This window comes from Scyliorhinus torazame, chromosome 23 (assembly GCF_047496885.1).
Source record: "Scyliorhinus torazame isolate Kashiwa2021f chromosome 23, sScyTor2.1, whole genome shotgun sequence".
Classification (NCBI taxonomy): Eukaryota; Metazoa; Chordata; class Chondrichthyes; order Carcharhiniformes; family Scyliorhinidae; genus Scyliorhinus; species Scyliorhinus torazame.
Genome location: NC_092729.1, coordinates 5,161,462 through 5,177,053, shown reverse-complemented (window position 1 = coordinate 5,177,053; position 15,592 = coordinate 5,161,462).

The window sequence follows — 15,592 nt, the reverse complement described above, 5'->3', positions numbered from 1 at the left end:
TGAGGATGGGTTTCTGCAGGTTGTGCTATTGGAAGGTTAGTGAAGATGCTGAGGATGGGTTTCTGCAGGTTGTGTTATTGGGAGGTGAGTGGAGATGCTGAGAATGGGTTTCTGCAGGTTGTGTTATTGGGAGGTTAGTGGAGATGTTGAGAATGGGTTTCTGCAGGTTGTGTTATTGGGAGGTTAGTGGAGATGCTGAGGATGGGTTTCTGCAGGTTGTGTTATTGGGAGGTGAGTGGAGATGCAGAGGATGGGTTTCTGCAGGTTGTGTTCTTGGGAGGATATTAAAGGTGCTGAGGATGGGTTTCTGCAGGTTGTGTTCTTGGGAGGTGAGTGGAGATGCTGAGGATGGGTTCTGCAGGTTGTGTTATTGGGAGGTGTGTGGAGATGCTGAGGATGGGTTCTGCAGGTTGTGTTATTGGGAGGTGAGTGGAGATGCTGAGGATGGGTTTCTGCAGGTTGTGTTATTGGGAGGTGAGTGGAGATGCTGAGGATGGGTTTCTGCAGGTTGTGTTATTGGGAGGTAAGTGGAGATGCTGAGGATTGTTTTCTTCAGGTTGTGTTATTGGGAGGTAACTGGAGATGCTGAGGATGGTTTTCTGCAGGTTGTGTTATTGGAAGATTATTGAATATGTTGTGGATGGGTTTCTGCAGGTTGTGTTATTGGGAGGTGAGTGGAGATGCTGAGGATGGGTTCTGCAGGTTGTGTTATTGGAAGATTAGTGCATATGTTGTGGATGGGTTTCTGCAGGTTGTGTTATTGGGAGGTGAGTCGAGATGCTGAGGATGGGTTTCTGCAGGTTGTGTTATTGGGAGGTGAGTGAAGATGCTGAGGATGGGTTTCTGCAGGTTGTGTTATTGGGAGGTGAGTGGAGATGATGAGGATGGGTTTCTGCAGGTTGTGTTATTGGAAGGTGAGTGGAGATGCTGAGGATGGGTTTCTGCAGGTTGTGTTATTGGGAGGTGACGAAGATGTTGAGAAAGGGTTTCTGCAGGTTGTGTTATTGGAAGGTTAGTGAAGACGCTGAGGATGGGTTTCTGCAGGTTGTGTTATTGGAAGGTGAGTGAAGATGTTGAGAATGGGTTTCTGCAGGTTGTGTTATTGGAAGGTTAGTGGAGATGCAGAGGATGGGTTTCTGCAGGTTGTGTTCTTGGGAGGACATTAAAGATACTGAGGATGGGTTTCTGCAGGTTGTGTTATTGGGGGGTGAGTGAAGATGCTGAGGATGGGTTTCTGCAGGTTGTGTTATTGGAAGGTGACTGGGGATGCTGAGGATGGGTTTCTGCAGGTTGTGTTATTGGGAGGTTAGTGGAGATGCTGAGGATGTGTTGCTGCAGGTTGTGTTATTGGGAGGTGAGTGGAGATGCTGAGGATGGGTTTCTGCAGGTTGTGTTATTGGAAGGTTATTGGAGATGCAGAGGATGGGTTTCTGCAGGTTGTGTTCTTGGGAGGTGAGTGGAGATGCTGAGGATGGGTTTCTGCAGGTTGTGTTATTGGGAGGTGAGTGGAGAGGTTGAGGACGGGTTTCTGCAGGTTGTGCTATTGGGAGGTGAGTGAAGATGTTGAGAATGGGTTTCTGCAGGTTGTGTTATTGGGAGGTTAGTGGAGATGCTGAGGATGGGTTTCTGCAGGTTGTGTTATTGGGAGGTGAGTGGAGATGCAGAGGATGGGTTTCTGCAGGTTGTGTTCTTGGGAGGATATTAAAGGTGCTGAGGATGGGTTTCTGCAGGTTGTGTTCTTGGGAGGTGAGTGGAGATGCTGAGGATGGGTTTCTGCATGTTGTGTTCTTGGGAGGATATTAAAGGACCTGAGGATGGGTTTCTGCAGGTTGTGTTCTTGGGAGGTGAGTGAAGATGCTGAGGATGGGTTTCTGCAGGTTGTGTTCTTGGGAGGTGAGTGAAGATGCTGAGGATGGGTTTCAGCAGGTTGTGTTATTGGGAGGTAAGTGAAGATGCTGAGGATGTGTTTCTGCAGGTTGTGTTATTGGAAGGTGAGTGAAGATGCTGAGGATGGGTTACTGCAGGTTGTGTTATTGGAAGGTGAGTGGAGATGCTGAGGATGGGTTTCTGCAGGTTGTGTTATTCGAAGGTTAGTGGAGATGCTGAGGATGGGTTTCTGCAGGTTATGTTATTGGGAGGTGAGTGGAGATGCTGAGGATGGGTTTCTGCAGGTTGTGTTATTGGGAGGTTAGTGAAGATGCTGAGGATGTGTTTCTGCAGGTTGTGTTATTGGGAGGTGAGTGGAGATGCAGAGGATGTGTTTCTGCAGGTTGTGTTATGGGAGGTGAGTGGAGATGCTGAGGATGGGTTTCTGCAGGTTTTGTTATTGGAAGGTTAGTGAAGATGCTGAGGATGTGTTTCTGCAGGTTGTGTTATTGGAAGGTTAGTGAAGATGCTGAGGATGGGTTTGTGAAGGTTGTGTTATTGGGAGGTTAGTGAAGATGCTGAGGATGTGTTTCTGCAGGTTGTGTTATTGGGAGGTGAGTGGAGATGCTGAGGATGGGTTTCTGCAGGTTATGTTATTGGAAGGTTAGTGAAGATGCTGAGGATGGGTTTCTGCAGGTTCTGTTATTGGAAGTTTAGTGAAGATGCTGAGGATGGGTTTCTGCAGGTTATGTTATTGGAAGGTTAGTGAAGATGCTGAGGATGGGTTTCTGCAGGTTCTGTTATTGGAAGTTTAGTGAAGATGCTGAGGATGGGTTTCTGCAGGTTGTGTTATTGGGAGGTGAGTGGAGATGCAGAGGATGGTTTCTCCAGGTTGTGTTATTGGGAGGTGAGTGGAGATGCTGTGGATGGGTTTCTGCAGGTTGTGTTATTGGAAGGTGAGTGTAGATGCTGAGGAGGGTTTCTGCAGTTTGTGTTATTGGGAGGTGAGTGGAGATGCTGAGGATGGGTTTCTGCAGGTTTTGTTATTGGGAGGCGAGTGGAGATGCTGAGGATGGGTTTCTGCAGGTTGTGTTATTGGGAGGTGAGTGGAGATGCTGAGGATGGGTTTCTGCAGGTTTTGTTATTGGGAGGTGAGTGCAGATGATGAGCATGGGTTTCTGCAGGTTGTGTTATTGGGAGGTGAGTGGAGATGCTGAGAATGGGTTTCTGTAGGTTGTATTATTGGAAGGTGAGTGGAGATGATGAGCATGGGTTTCTGCAGGTTGTGTTATTGGGAGGTTAGTGAAGATGCTGAGGATGGGTTTCTGCAGGTTGTGATATTGGAAGGTGAGTGAAGATGCTGAGGATGGGTTTCTGCATGTTGTGTTATTGGAAGATTTGTGAACATGCTGAGAATGGGTTTCTGCAGGTTGTGTTATTGGGAGGTGAGTGGAGATGCTGAGGATGGGCTTCTGCAGGTTGTGTTATTGGGCGGTTAGGGAAGATGCTGAGGATGGGTTTCTGCAGGTTGTGTTATTGGGAGGTGAGTAAAGATGCTGAGGATGGGTTTCCGCAGGTTGTGTTATTGGGAGATGAGTGGAGATGCTGAGGATGGGTTTCTGCAGGTTGTGTTATTGGGAGATGAGTGGAAATGCTGAGGATGGGTTTCTGCAGGTTGTGTTATTGGGAGGTGATTGGAGATGCTGAGAATTGGTTTCTGCAGGTTGTGTTATTGGAAGGTGAGTGAAGATGCTGAGGATGGGTTTCTGCAGGTTGTATTATTGGGAGGTGAGTGGAGATGCTGAGGATGGGTATCTGCAGGTTGTGTTATTGGGAGGTTAGGGAAGATGCTGGGAATGATTTTCTGCAGGTTGTGTTTTTGGGAGGTTAGTGAAGATGCTGAGGATGGGTTTCTGCTGGTTGTGTTCTTGGGAGGTTAGTGGAGATGCTGAGGATGGGTTTCTGCAGGTTGTGTTATTGGAAGGTGAGTGGAGATGCTGAGGATGGGTTTCTGCAGGTTGTTTTATTGGGAGGTGAGTGGAGATGCTGAGGATGGGTATCTGCAGGTTGTGTTATTGGGAGGTTTGGGAAGATGCTGAGAATGATTTTCTGCAGGTTGTGTTATTGGGAGATGAGTGAAGATGCTGAGGATGGGTTTCTGCAGGTTGTGTTCTTGGGAGGTTAGTGGAGATGCTGAGGATGGGTTTCTACAGGTTGTGTTATTGGGAGGTGAGTGGAGATGCCGAGGATGGGTTTCTACAGGTTGTGTTATTGGGAGGTGAGTGGAGGTGCTGAGGATGGGTTTCTGCAGGTTGTGTTATTGGAAGGTGAGTGGAGATGCTGAGGATGGGTTTCTGCAGGTTGTGTTATTGGAAGGTGAGTGGAGATGCTGAGGATGGGTTTCTACAGGTTGTGTTATTGGGAGGTGAGTGGAGATGCCGAGGATGGGTTTCTACAGGTTGTGTTATTGGGAGGTGAGTGGAGGTGCTGAGGATGGGTTTCTGCAGGTTGTGTTATTGGAAGGTGAGTGGAGATGCTGAGGATGGGTTTCTGCAGCTTGTGTTATTGGGAGGTGAGTGGAGATGCTGAGGATGGGTTTCTGCAGGTTGTGTTATTGGGAGGAGAGTGGAGATGCTGAGGATGGGTTTCTGCAGGTTGTGTTATTGGGAGGTGAGTGGAGATGCTGAGGATGGGTTTCTGCAGGTTGTGTTATTGGAAGGTGAGTGGAGATGCTGAGGATGGGTTTCTGCAGGTTGTGTTATTGGGAGGTGAGTGAAGATGCTGTGGATGGGTTTCTGCAGGTTGTGTTACTGGGAGGTGAGTGAAGATGCTGAGGATGGGTTTCTGCAGGTTGTGTTATTGGGAGGTTAGTGGAGATGCTGAGTATGGGTTTCTGCAGGTTGTGTTATTGGGAGGTTAGTGGAGATGCTGAGGATGGGTTTCTGCAGGTTGTGTTATTGGAAGGTGACTGGAGATGCTGAGGATGGGTTTCTGCAGGTCGTGTTATTGGGAGGTGAGTGAAAATGCTGAGGATGGGTTTCTGCAGGTTGTGTTATTGGGAGGTGAGTGGAGATGCTGAGGATGGGTTTCTACAGGTTGTGTTATTGGGGGGTGAGTGGAGATGCTGAGGATGGGTTTCTGCAGGTTGTGTTATTGGGAGGTGAGTGGAGATGCTGAGGATGGGTTTCTGCAGGTTGTGTTATTGGGGGGTGAGTGGAGATGCTGAGGATGGGTTTCTGCATGTTGTGTTATTGCGAGGTGAGTGGAGATGCTGAGGATGGGTTTCTGCAGGTTGTGTTATTGGGAGGTGAGTGAAGACGCTGAGGAGGGGTTTCTGCAGGTTGTGTTATTGGGAGGTGAGTGGAGATGATGAGGATGGGTTTCTGCAGGTTGTGTTATTGGAAGGTGAGTGGAGATGCTGAGGATGGGTTTCTGCAGGTTGTGTTATTGGGAGGTGAGTGAAGATGTTGAGAATGGGTTTCTGCAGGTTGTGTTATTGGAAGGTTAGTGAAGACGCTGAGATTGGTTTTCTGCAGGTTGTGTTATTGGAAGGTGAGTGAAGATGTTGAGAATGGGTTTCTGCAGGTTGTGTTATTGGAAGGTTAGTGGAGATGCAGAGGATGGGTTTCTGCAGGTTGTGTTCTTGGGAGGATATTAAAGGTGCTGAGGATGGGTTTCTGCAGGTTGTGTTATTGGAAGGTTAGTGAAGATGCTGAGGATGGGTTTCTGCAGGTTGTGTTATTGGGAGGTGAGTGGAGATGCTGAGAATGGGTTCTGCAGGTTGTGTTATTGGGAGGTTAGTGAAGATGCTGAGGATGTGTTTCTGCAGGTTGTGTTATTCGAAGGTTCGTGAAGATGCTGAGAATGGGTTTCTGCAGGTTGTGTTATTGGGAGGTTAGTGGAGATGCTGAGGATGGGTTTCTGCAGGTTATGTTATTGGGAGGTGAGTGGAGATGCTGAGGATGGGTTTCTGCAGGTTGTGTTATTGGGAGGTTAGTGAAGATGCTGAGGATGTGTTTCTGCAGGTTGTGTTATTGGGAGGTGAGTGGAGATGCAGAGGATGTGTTTCTGCAGGTTGTGTTATTGGGAGGTGAGTGAAGATGCTGAGGATGGGTTTCTGCAGGTTGTGTTATTGGGAGGTGAGTGGAGATGCTGAGAATGGGTTTCTGCAGTTTGTGTTATTGGGAGGTGAGTGGAGATGCTGAGGATGGGTTTCTGCAGGTTGTGTTATTGGGAGGTGAGTGGAGATGCTGAGGATGGGTTTCTGCAGGTTGTGTTATTGGGAGGTGAGTGGAGATGCTGAGAATGGGTTCTGCAGGTTGTGTTATTGGGAGGTTAGTGAAGATGCTGAGGATGTGTTTCTGCAGGTTGTGTTATTCGAAGGTTCGTGAAGATGCTGAGAATGGGTTTCTGCAGGTTGTGTTATTGGGAGGTTAGTGGAGATGCTGAGGATGGGTTTCTGCAGGTTATGTTATTGGGAGGTGAGTGGAGATGCTGAGGATGGGTTTCTGCAGGTTGTGTTATTGGGAGGTTAGTGAAGATGCTGAGGATGTGTTTCTGCAGGTTGTGTTATTGGGAGGTGAGTGGAGATGCAGAGGATGTGTTTCTGCAGGTTGTGTTATTGGGAGGTGAGTGAAGATGCTGAGGATGGGTTTCTGCAGGTTGTGTTATTGGGAGGTGAGTGGAGATGCAGAGGATGTGTTTCTGCAGGTTGTGTTATTGGGAGGTGAGTGAAGATGCTGAGGATGGGTTTCTGCAGGTTGTGTTATTGGGAGGTGAGTGGAGATGCTGAGAATGGGTTTCTGCAGGTTGTGTTATTGGGAGGTGAGTGGAGATGCTGAGGATGGGTTTCTGCAGGTTTTGTTATTGGAATGTTAGTGAAGATGCTGAGGATGTGTTTCTGCAGGTTGTGTTATTGGAAGGTTAGTGAAGATGCTGAGGATGGGTTTCTGCAGGTTGTGTTATTGGGAGGTTAGTGAAGATGCTGAGGATGTGTTTCTGCAGGTTGTGTTATTGGGAGGTGAGTGGAGATGCTGAGGATGGGTTTCTGCAGGTTATGTTATTGGAAGGTTAGTGAAGATGCTGAGGATGGGTTTCTGCAGGTTCTGTTATTGGAAGTTTAGTGAAGATGCTGAGGATGGGTTTCTGCAGGTTATGTTATTGGAAGGTTAGTGAAGATGCTGAGGATGGGTTTCTGCAGGTTCTGTTATTGGAAGTTTAGTGAAGATGCTGAGGATGGGTTTCTGCAGGTTGTGTTATTGGGAGGTGAGTGGAGATGCAGAGGATGGTTTCTCCAGGTTGTGTTATTGGAAGGTGAGTGGAGATGCTGTGGATGGGTTTCTGCAGGTTGTGTTATTGGAAGGTGAGTGTAGATGCTGAGGAGGGTTTCTGCAGTTTGTGTTATTGGGAGGTGAGTGGAGATGCTGAGGATGGGTTTCTGCAGGTTTTGTTATTGGGAGGCGAGTGGAGATGCTGAGGATGGGTTTCTGCAGGTTGTGTTATTGGGAGGTGAGTGGAGATGCTGAGGATGGGTTTCTGCAGGTTTTGTTATTGGGAGGTGAGTGCAGATGATGAGCATGGGTTTCTGCAGGTTGTGTTATTGGGAGGTGAGTGGAGATGCTGAGAATGGGTTTCTGTAGGTTGTATTATTGGAAGGTGAGTGGAGATGATGAGCCTGGGTTTCTGCAGGTTGTGTTATTGGGAGGTTAGTGAAGATGCTGAGGATGGGTTTCTGCAGGTTGTGATATTGGAAGGTGAGTGAAGATGCTGAGGATGGGTTTCTGCATGTTGTGTTATTGGAAGATTTGTGAACATGCTGAGAATGGGTTTCTGCAGGTTGTGTTATTGGGAGGTGAGTGGAGATGCTGAGGATGGGCTTCTGCAGGTCGTGTTATTGGGCGGTTAGGGAAGATGCTGAGGATGGGTTTCTGCAGGTTGTGTTATTGGGAGGTGAGTGAAGATGCTGAGGATGGGTTTCCGCAGGTTGTGTTATTGGGAGATGAGTGGAGATGCTGAGGATGGGTTTCTGCAGGTTGTGTTATTGGGAGATGAGTGGAAATGCTGAGGATGGGTTTCTGCAGGTTGTGTTATTGGGAGGTGATTGGAGATGCTGAGAATTGGTTTCTGCAGGTTGTGTTATTGGAAGGTGAGTGAAGATGCTGAGGATGGGTTTCTGCAGGTTGTATTATTGGGAGGTGAGTGGAGATGCTGAGGATGGGTATCTACAGGTTGTGTTATTGGGAGGTTAGGGAAGATGCTGAGAATGATTTTCTGCAGGTTGTGTTTTTGGGAGGTGAGTGAAGATGCTGAGGATGGGTTTCTGCAGGTTGTGTTCTTGGGAGGTTAGTGGAGATGCTGAGGATGGGTTTCTGCAGGTTGTGTTATTGGAAGGTGAGTGGAGATGCTGAGGATGGGTTTCTGCAGGTTGTTTTATTGGGAGGTGAGTGGAGATGCTGAGGATGGGTATCTGCAGCTTGTGTTATTGGGAGGTTAGGGAAGATGCTGAGAATGATTTTCTGCAGGTTGTGTTATTGGGAGATGAGTGAAGATGCTGAGGATGGGTTTCTGCAGGTTGTGTTCTTGGGAGGTTAGTGGAGATGCTGAGGATGGGTTTCTGCAGGTTGTGTTATTGGAAGGTGAGTGGAGATGCTGAGGATGGGTTTCTACAGGTTGTGTTATTGGGAGGTGAGTGGAGATGCCGAGGATGGGTTTCTACAGGTTGTGTTATTGGGAGGTGAGTGGAGGTGCTGAGGATGGGTTTCTGCAGGTTGTGTTATTGGAAGGTGAGTGGAGATGCTGAGGATGGGTTTCTGCAGGTTGTGTTATTGGGAGGTGAGTGGAGATGCTGAGGAGGGGTTTCTGCAGGTTGTGTTATTGGGAGGTGAGTGGAGATGATGAGGATGGGCTTCTGCAGGTTGTGTTATTGGAAGGTGAGTGGAGATGCTGAGGATGGGTTTCTGCAGGTTGTGTTATTGGGAGGTGAGTGAAGATGTTGAGAATGGGTTTCTGCAGGTTGTGTTATTGGAAGGTTAGTGAAGACGCTGAGGATGGGTTTCTGCAGGTTGTGTTATTGGAAGGTGAGTGAAGATGTTGAGAATGGGTTTCTGCAGGTTGTGTTATTGGAAGGTTAGTGGAGATGCAGAGGATGGGTTTCTGCAGGTTGTGTTCTTGGGAGGATATTAAAGATGCTGAGGATGGGTTTCTGCAGGTTGTGTTATTGGGGGGTGAGTGATGATGCTGAGGATGGGTTTCTGCAAGTTGTGTTATTGGAAGGTGACTGGGGATGCTGAGGATGGGTTTCTGCAGCTTGTGTTATTGCGAGGTTAGTGGAGATGCTGAGGATGTGTTGCTGCAGGTTGTGTTATTGGGAGGTGAGTGGAGATGCTGAGGATGGGTTTCTGCAGGTTGTGTTATTGGAAGGTTAGTGGAGATGCAGAGGATGGGTTTCTGCTGGTTGTGTTCTTGGGAGGTGAGTGGAGATGCTGAGGATGGGTTTCTGCAGGTTGTGTTATTGGGAGGTGAGTGGAGATGCTGAGGATGGGTTTCTGCAGGTTGTGTTCTTGGGAGGTGAGTGGAGATGCAGAGGATGGGTTTCTGCAGGTTGTGTTCTTGGGAGGATATTAAAGGTGCTGAGGATGGGTTTCTGCAGGTTGTGTTCTTGGGAGGTGAGTGAAGATGCTGAGAATGGGTTTCTGCAGGTTGTGTTATTGGGAGGTGAGTGGAGATGCTGAGGATGGGTTTCTGCAGGTTGTGTTATTGGGAGGTGAGTGGAGATGCTGAGGATGGGTTTCTGCAGGTTGTGTTATTGGGAGGTGAGTGGAGATGCTGAGAATGGGTTCTGCAGGTTGTGTTATTGGGAGGTTAGTGAAGATGCTGAGGATGTGTTTCTGCAGGTTGTGTTATTCGAAGGTTCGTGAAGATGCTGAGAATGGGTTTCTGCAGGTTGTGTTATTGGGAGGTTAGTGGAGATGCTGAGGATGGGTTTCTGCAGGTTATGTTATTGGGAGGTGAGTGGAGATGCTGAGGATGGGTTTCTGCAGGTTGTGTTATTGGGAGGTTAGTGAAGATGCTGATGATGTGTTTCTGCAGGTTGTGTTATTGGGAGGTGAGTGGAGATGCAGAGGATGTGTTTCTGCAGGTTGTGTTATTGGGAGGTGAGTGAAGATGCTGAGGATGAGTTTCTGCAGGTTGTGTTATTGGGAGGTGAGTGGAGATGCAGAGGATGTGTTTCTGCAGGTTGTGTTATTGGGAGGTGAGTGAAGATGCTGAGGATGGGTTTCTGCAGGTTGTGTTATTGGGAGGTGAGTGGAGATGCTGAGAATGGGTTTCTGCAGGTTGTGTTATTGGGAGGTGAGTGGAGATGCTGAGGATGGGTTTCTGCAGGTTGTGTTATTGGGAGGTGAGTGGAGATGCTGAGGATGGGTTTCTGCAGGTTGTGTTATTGGGAGGTGAGTGGAGATGCTGAGGATGGGTTTCTGCAGGTTTTGTTATTGGAAGGTTAGTGAAGATGCTGAGGATGTGTTTCTGCAGGTTGTGTTATTGGAAGGTTAGTGAAGATGCTGAGGATGGGTTTCTGCAGGTTGTGTTATTGGGAGGTTAGTGAAGATGCTGAGGATGTGTTTCTGCAGGTTGTGTTATTGGGAGGTGAGTGGAGATGCTGAGGATGGGTTTCTGCAGGTTATGTTATTGGAAGGTTAGTGAAGATGCTGAGGATGGGTTTCTGCAGGTTCTGTTATTGGAAGTTTAGTGAAGATGCTGAGGATGGGTTTCTGCAGGTTATGTTATTGGAAGGTTAGTGAAGATGCTGAGGATGGGTTTCTGCAGGTTCTGTTATTGGAAGTTTAGTGAAGATGCTGAGGATGGGTTTCTGCATGTTGTGTTATTGGGAGGTGAGTGGAGATGCAGAGGATGGTTTCTCCAGGTTGTGTTATTGGGAGGTGAGTGGAGATGCTGTGGATGGGTTTCTGCAGGTTGTGTTATTGGAAGGTGAGTGTAGATGCTGAGGAGGGTTTCTGCAGTTTGTGTTATTGGGAGGTGAGTGGAGATGCTGAGGATGGGTTTCTGCAGGTTTTGTTATTGGGAGGCGAGTGAAGATGCCGAGGATGGGTTTCTGCAGGTTGTGTTCTTGGGAGGTTAGTGGAGATGCTGAGGATGGGTTTCTGCAGGTTGTGTTATTGGAAGGTGAGTGGAGATGCTGAGGATGGGTTTCTACAGGTTGTGTTATTGGGAGGTGAGTGGAGATTCCGAGGATGGGTTTCTACAGGTTGTGTTATTGGGAGGTGAGTGGAGGTGCTGAGGATGGGTTTCTGCAGGTTGTGTTATTGGAAGGTGAGTGGAGATGCTGAGGATGGGTTTCTGCAGGTTGTGTTATTGGGAGGTGAGTGGAGATGCTGAGGAGGGGTTTCTGCAGGTTGTGTTATTGGGAGGTGAGTGGAGATGATGAGGATGGGCTTCTGCAGGTTGTGTTATTGGAAGGTGAGTGGAGATGCTGAGGATGGGTTTCTGCAGGTTGTGTTATTGGGAGGTGAGTGAAGATGTTGAGAATGGGTTTCTGCAGGTTGTGTTATTGGAAGGTTAGTGAAGACGCTGAGGATGGGTTTCTGCAGGTTGTGTTATTGGAAGGTGAGTGAAGATGTTGAGAATGGGTTTCTGCAGGTTGTGTTATTGGAAGGTTAGTGGAGATGCAGAGGATGGGTTTCTGCAGGTTGTGTTCTTGGGAGGATATTAAAGATGCTGAGGATGGGTTTCTGCAGGTTGTGTTATTGGGGGGTGAGTGATGATGCTGAGGATGGGTTTCTGCAAGTTGTGTTATTGGAAGGTGACTGGGGATGCTGAGGATCGGTTTCTGCAGCTTGTGTTATTGCGAGGTTAGTGGAGATGCTGAGGATGTGTTGCTGCAGGTTGTGTTATTGGGAGGTGAGTGGAGATGCTGAGGATGGGTTTCTGCAGGTTGTGTTATTGGAAGGTTAGTGGAGATGCAGAGGATGGGTTTCTGCTGGTTGTGTTCTTGGGAGGTGAGTGGAGATGCTGAGGATGGGTTTCTGCAGGTTGTGTTATTGGGAGGTGAGTGGAGATGCTGAGGATGGCTTTCTGCAGGTTGTGTTCTTGGGAGGTGAGTGGAGATGCAGAGGATGGGTTTCTGCAGGTTGTGTTCTTGGGAGGATATTAAAGGTGCTGAGGATGGGTTTCTGCAGGTTGTGTTCTTGGGAGGTGAGTGAAGATGCTGAGAATGGGTTTCTGCAGGTTGTGTTATTGGGAGGTGAGTGGAGATGCTGAGGATGGGTTTCTGCAGGTTGTGTTATTGGGAGGTGAGTGGAGATGCTGAGGATGGGTTTCTGCAGGTTGTGTTATTGGGAGGTGAGTGGAGATGCTGAGAATGGGTTCTGCAGGTTGTGTTACTGGGAGGTTAGTGAAGATGCTGAGGATGTGTTTCTGCAGGTTGTGTTATTCGAAGGTTCGTGAAGATGCTGAGAATGGGTTTCTGCAGGTTGTGTTATTGGGAGGTTAGTGGAGATGCTGAGGATGGGTTTCTGCAGGTTATGTTATTGGGAGGTGAGTGGAGATGCTGAGGATGGGTTTCTGCAGGTTGTGTTATTGGGAGGTTAGTGAAGATGCTGAGGATGTGTTTCTGCAGGTTGTGTTATTGGGAGGTGAGTGGAGATGCAGAGGATGTGTTTCTGCAGGTTGTGTTATTGGGAGGTGAGTGAAGATGCTGAGGATGAGTTTCTGCAGGTTGTGTTATTGGGAGGTGAGTGGAGATGCAGAGGATGTGTTTCTGCAGGTTCTGTAATTGGGAGGTGAGTGAAGATGCTGAGGATGGGTTTCTGCAGGTTGTGTTATTGGGAGGTGAGTGGAGATGCTGAGAATGGGTTTCTGCAGGTTGTGTTATTGGAAGGTGAGTGAAGATGCTGAGGATGGGTTGCTGCATGTTGTGTTATTGGAAGATTTGTGAACATGCTGAGAATGGGTTTCTGCAGGTTGTGTTATTGGGAGGTGAGTGGAGATGCTGAGGATGGGCTTCTGCAGGTTGTGTTATTGGGCGGTTAGGGAAGATGCTGAGGATGGGTTTCTGCAGGTTGTGTTATTGGGAGGTGAGTGAAGATGCTGAGGATGGGTTTCCGCAGGTTGTGTTATTGGGAGATGATTGGAGATGCTGAGGATGGGTTTCTGCAGGTTGTGTTATTGGGAGATGAGTGGAAATGCTGAGGATGGGTTTCTGCAGGTTATGTTATTGGAAGGTTAGTGAAGATGCTGAGGATGGGTTTCTGCAGGTTCTGTTATTGGAAGTTTAGTGAAGATGCTGAGGATGGGTTTCTGCAGGTTATGTTATTGGAAGGTTAGTGAAGATGCTGAGGATGGGTTTCTGCAGGTTCTGTTATTGGAAGTTTAGTGAAGATGCTGAGGATGGGTTTCTGCATGTTGTGTTATTGGGAGGTGAGTGGAGATGCAGAGGATGGTTTCTCCAGGTTGTGTTATTGGGAGGTGAGTGGAGATGCTGTGGATGGGTTTCTGCAGGTTGTGTTATTGGGAGGTGAGTGGAGATGCTGAGGATGGGTTTCTGCAGGTTTTGTTATTGGGAGGCGAGTGGAGATGCTGAGGATGGGTTTCTGCAGGTTGTGTTATTGGGAGGTGAGTGGAGATGCTGAGGATGGGTTTCTGCAGGTTTTGTTATTGGGAGGTGAGTGCAGACGATGAGCATGGGTTTCTGCAGGTTGTGTTATTGGGAGGTGAGTGGAGATGCTGAGAATGGGTTTCTGTAGGTTGTATTATTGGAAGGTGAGTGGAGATGATGAGCATGGGTTTCTGCAGGTTGTGTTATTGGGAGGTTAGTGAAGATGCTGAGGATGGGTTTCTGCAGGTTGTGATATTGGAAGGTGAGTGAAGATGCTGAGGATGGGTTTCTGCATGTTGTGTTATTGGAAGATTTGTGAACATGCTGAGAATGGGTTTCTGCAGGTTGTGTTATTGGGAGGTGAGTGGAGATGCTGAGGATGGGCTTCTGCAGGTTGTGTTATTGGGCGGTTAGGGAAGATGCTGAGGATGGGTTTCTGCAGGTTGTGTTATTGGGAGGTGAGTGAAGATGCTGAGGATGGGTTTCCGCAGGTTGTGTTATTGGGAGATGATTGGAGATGCTGAGGATGGGTTTGTGCAGGTTGTGTTATTGGGAGATGAGTGGAAATGCTGAGGATGGGTTTCTGCAGGTTGTGTTATTGGGAGGTGATTGGAGATGCTGAGAATTGGTTTCTGCAGGTTGTGTTATTGGAAGGTGAGTGAAGATGCTGAGGATGGGTTTCTGCAGGTTGTATTATTGGGAGGTGAGTGGAGATGCTGAGGATGGGTATCTGCAGGTTGTGTTATTGGGAGGTTAGGGAAGATGCTGAGAATGATTTTCTGCAGGTTGTGTTTTTGGGAGGTGAGTGAAGATGCTGAGGATGGGTTTCTGCAAGTTGTGTTCTTGGGAGGTTAGTGGAGATGCTGAGGATGGGTTTCTGCAGGTTGTGTTATTGGAAGGTGAGTGGAGATGCTGAGGATGGGTTTCTGCAGGTTGTGTTATTGGGAGGTGAGTGGAGATGCTGAGGATGGGTTTCTGCAGGTTGTGTTATTGGGAGGTGAGTGGAGATGCTGAGAATGGGTTCTGCAGGTTGTGTTACTGGGAGGTTAGTGAAGATGCTGAGGATGTGTTTCTGCAGGTTGTGTTATTCGAAGGTTCGTGAAGATGCTGAGAATGGGTTTCTGCAGGTTGTGTTATTGGGAGGTTAGTGGAGATGCTGAGGATGGGTTTCTGCAGGTTATGTTATTGGGAGGTGAGTGGAGATGCTGAGGATGGGTTTCTGCAGGTTGTGTTATTGGGAGGTTAGTGAAGATGCTGAGGATGTGTTTCTGCAGGTTGTGTTATTGGGAGGTGAGTGGAGATGCAGAGGATGTGTTTCTGCAGGTTGTGTTATTGGGAGGTGAGTGAAGATGCTGAGGATGAGTTTCTGCAGGTTGTGTTATTGGGAGGTGAGTGGAGATGCAGAGGATGTGTTTCTGCAGGTTGTGTTATTGGGAGGTGAGTGAAGATGCTGAGGATGGGTTTCTGCAGGTTGTGTTATTGGGAGGTGAGTGGAGATGCTGAGAATGGGTTTCTGCAGGTTGTGTTATTGGAAGGTGAGTGAAGATGCTGAGGATGGGTTTCTGCATGTTGTGTTATTGGAAGATTTGTGAACATGCTGAGAATGGGTTTCTGCAGGTTGTGTTATTGGGAGGTGAGTGGAGATGCTGAGAATGGGTTCTGCAGGTTGTGTTACTGGGAGGTTAGTGAAGATGCTGAGGATGTGTTTCTGCAGGTTGTGTTATTCGAAGGTTCGTGAAGATGCTGAGAATGGGTTTCTGCAGGTTGTGTTATTGGGAGGTTAGTGGAGATGCTGAGGATGGGTTTCTGCAGGTTATGTTATTGGGAGGTGAGTGGAGATGCTGAGGATGGGTTTCTGCAGGTTGTGTTATTGGGAGGTTAGTGAAGATGCTGAGGATGTGTTTCTGCAGGTTGTGTTATTGGGAGGTGAGTGGAGATGCAGAGGATGTGTTTCTGCAGGTTGTGTTATTGGGAGGTGAGTGAAGATGCTGAGGATGAGTTTCTGCAGGTTGTGTTATTGGGAGGTGAGTGGAGATGCAGAGGATGTGTTTCTGCAGGTTGTGTTATTGGGAGGTGAGTGAAGATGCTGAGGATGGGTTTCTGCAGGTTGTGTTA